Here is a 3,976-nt window from a genome sequence, read left to right as displayed (position 1 = left end):
GTCGGGTAGAAAGGATACTCGGTTAGGTGTTGGATTTGTATCAAAATAAGTGTGTCCTTTTCAAGAAAGCGCCACTTGGAACAAAACGTCACCACATCCTCACCTTTTACCAAGAGCAAACTGGCCACTTTGCGTTCTGCAGTTTGATGGCTGTTGAGCTACTTAGGTCTGAGCCAGAGGCTGGCGGGCTGTATGCAAAGTGCTGTGTAATTGTGCAGCTTTCTGTGGTCCATCTTTGGAACAACGTCTCATAAAAATCTTAAGTGGCTATCACTTTTCATGGCTAATGAACTAAGGATCTGGGAATGAGATCCAGAGCCAGTTCTTGGGTTAAATCTTCCGAGCCTCCAACAAGGCTGTGTTTAGGAATCTGGGGGACAGGAGAGCCCGTACCCTCAGATGAAGGAAGGTAAGCTCTGACCTTCCTCGCCAAGCCTGGAGACCTGCTTGAAGAGGGTACCAATGACCAATCAAGGCGGATCATGAATATCAAAAGGCTTGTTTGAGCATCAGTAACATATTGAGTGTAGCTTCCCCCTCTGTTTATTTTCCATGTGATTTCTAAGAGACTCTTTCTCATTTAAAAAAATATTTCAATTAAGAAGTATTTCCATTCACATGCTGATCAGTAACCAAATGGTGGAGGCCAGCGAGGGCTGGGGGTGGGGTGGAGGTGGGGGGGGGATCAGGAAACTTCTGGCACAAAGGAACAAAGTAGAGCGGGAACTGGTGGTCACTGGTAAAGCCCAGTGGTCTATTGAGAAGGGAATTTTAAGGCGGATTCCATTCCGTGATGCACACAAGTAGATAACCAAATAAACAAATGAATCCGTGTCTGCTTTCCCTTTATTCCACACTGAAGACAATGCCTGCACGTGTTTTAGGCCCCCTGAGGAGGATGACAGGGAGCTGGAACCCAGGTATAACTGCATTAAAAATATTTCAAATAGGTCCCAACTCGATTTCCTTGTCTTTCATCTGGTTTTCTTTCTGGTATTGCAAATTTCCTTTCCCTCCTTTTATTTTTCTGCCAGTCTATGGTGCTTGCACTCATTTCCAGCGAAGGACATGAACATTCTTTCATATGGCAAGGTGAAAATAATTTTATTTTCATCACTTCCCTCCCCTCCCCCCACCCTGAGCTTGTGATGGATTTACTTGAAAAAAAAAAATAATGATGGAGCTTCACAAACTGGCCTGACAGTTGTGATGCGGAGAGCGAGCCAGCTGAGTAGGGACAGTGAGGCATCTCTGTACCTATTATGGCAAAAATCGATAATGCTTTCTGTAAATTGCTCCTCCCAAAGGAGCCGAACAAATGCAGCAGACAGGGGAAGCCATCATTCTGTGTGAAGGCTCCGCACACTTGGACCAGTGCAATTATGAACAGGAGGGCGGTTTGGTCTGTGTGTGTGTGTGTGTGTGTGTGTGTGTGTGTGTGTGTGTGTGTTCAGAGTAAGACTTCTGGGGGAGGGGGGAACTTATTCATCGTAAAAATTTAACTGTCTGCTTCTTCTCTCAGGAAGGTGCATCCTTCTATCTGCCCTTCCAATGTGGGAAACCCGGTAGTCAAGTTACCCCAGTAAACCCTTTGGAAGTTGCAATGGATGGATTAAAGAGAATAGCCAGCCTACTTAATTGTTGATTTCCTGACTGAGGACTTATTGTTCTGATGCTTTTCTGGAAACTGTCTTGTAAGGACTTTGGGAATTCCATACTGGATCTATGACTATAAACAATCTCGTTTGTGTGGGCTGTTTTGAAATTTTCTTCGCTTTACAAATCTCTCATCTTAGTGATCTTTGAAAAGATAATATATTACAAGTTCCTTTAGGGACTGTTTTTTTTCTATAATGTTATGACTCCTGCCCATCCCACCCCACTCTACTCCTGAACTGCAGAAGGAAATGGGAGCCATTTCCATAATGATGATTCTTGCAGGCCACTGCTATATTAACCTTATTTCCTAGCAGGAGGACCCTAAAATTAATTAGACACATCATGAGACAGTTGCTATTAAAAATAACAAAAGATGTCAATAAAATAATTTTTCAGTTGATGTGTCAGGTCGAGGAAGTGGTGTACCTAGAATGCAAAGATTGTTGTTAAAATAACTAACATCGAGAGGAAATGTGCTCTGTTGGAAAGACCACTGAATTCAGAGCTCAGAAGTCTTAGGTTTAAAGAACAGCTTTGCTACTTACTAACTTGACCCATAATGCATTTCAGTCCTGGTGTCTTCATCTATGAAATGAGGAAGGTGATGCCTCCTTACGCTCTGTCACAGGTTGTGAGAAAGTTGTATGAAAATCCATTGCCAAAATTAAAGTCATGAAGATGTACATCATTATTAGCTTAAAGAAGATAAGCAAGCTTAGGCCTGGGTGTACTTGAATGCAAAGGCCAAGTAGGTCTGTCCATGGTTATATGGTACCAGCCTGCTTGATCTCATTTGGTCTTGGATCCTATTTATTAAAGTCAGTTTCCTATAGAACACGAGACTCTAGGAAACCTAGGTTTCAGCCCATGTTGGAACTGACAACGTATATGAGGGGAAAATAAAAGTTGGAGATACAAGTAGTTGGAATTTTATCTGACAAATGATCTGACAAGACCACATTTCCCATGTCATCTAGTTTAAGACAAGCAGGTATTATAGATTGGGGGTTGACACTCCTTAAATAAGAGGTAGTTGCAATTTTGTTGGGGAGAGAGGCAGCAGAGAAACAGAAGGCACTATTTGAAGGCAATGATAGGTTCTGAGAGAGAGAAGGGGACCTGGATTTTATCTGAGGGGATGAGACTGGCAGAGTTTTCGATGGTTTTGTTGTTTTGTTTACGTTAGTGCTAAGAGGGCTAACGGGTTGGGGTATGAGAGGAGCCCATGGGAGTCCGCAAGTAAGAAAGTAAAAAGCAGGAAAGGGCAGATGGTGAGACAAGGGGAAAAAAGGAGACTACAGAAGTACTAAAGATTTAGAAATAGGGGAAGTAGACACATTGGAAACATCCAAAAGAATCCCAATCATCATGACCCAAGGAAATAACCCTGTAATGGTTGAAAACGTATTCCTGTTGATGGAGCAGTTGGGGATAGAAGGTTAACACGTGTGTTGACATGAGTTAGGCAGACATCTCCACATGATGAAACGTTTGAATGCACAGGCAGAAGGTGAGTCAGAAGGTGGGGTCATCCAGAGGGTATTTGAATGGATGGACACTTGGGGACATGATTTGAGAAAAAGAGTCACAAACACCCTGGGGAGAAGTAAAGCTAATGAAATCCTACCAGGTTGGTAAAACTCAAGATCTAGCCCATACCTAGGACATGAGCTGAGAGTTAGGTGCCACCTGACCCATCACAGCTTAGACAGGAAGGTGTATCCTTTCAAAGGAAATGTTGTCTGATGTCTGCCCCCTGCTGGAAGCAGCTGCCTTGACTCCCAAAAGTGAGGGGGAGAGAGCAGAAAAAGAATTTCTGACCTATTAAAGTCAGTAATCCCAGGATCCTAATGGATCCAAGTGCATCTGAATAGCATATTAAAATTACCCAAATTGTCTTTTAAAACCTACTGATGTGGGTCACCCAAGCAGCATGCTCCCAGCTGTTAATAATTAATACTGAGCATCCTGGGGAGGTATCACTGTGGATAATTGTAACTGGTAAGCATGAGTCTGGCAGCCCAGTGGGCTATGGGTCGGAAAAGGGCAGCGAGGAAGGAATCATACATCAAGCTGGTGCTAGAGGTCAGGTATCGGTGGTCTGCTTCCTTTGGTTGAACTTATCCTTCTGATGGGAAAGCCTTCTAAACAAGGCTGTGAATTGGTTTTCATGCTCGCATTGACAGATTGGGAAAGCAGTTTGTTCTACCAAATTTAACAATGATATATCATTATCACAACTTTGGGGGAAATCTATAAAATCAATAAGTTTGTAGCCTGAACAGGATTTGTATCGCTTGCTTGCTGTGCTGGTGTC

The sequence above is a fragment of the Neophocaena asiaeorientalis genome, unplaced genomic scaffold (assembly GCF_003031525.2).
Source record: "Neophocaena asiaeorientalis asiaeorientalis breed wild unplaced genomic scaffold, Neophocaena_asiaeorientalis_V1.1 scaffold678, whole genome shotgun sequence".
NCBI classification, from domain to species: Eukaryota; Metazoa; Chordata; class Mammalia; order Artiodactyla; family Phocoenidae; genus Neophocaena; species Neophocaena asiaeorientalis.
The sequence above is the reverse complement of the archived record's forward strand: the minus strand, read 5'-3'. Positions refer to the sequence as shown.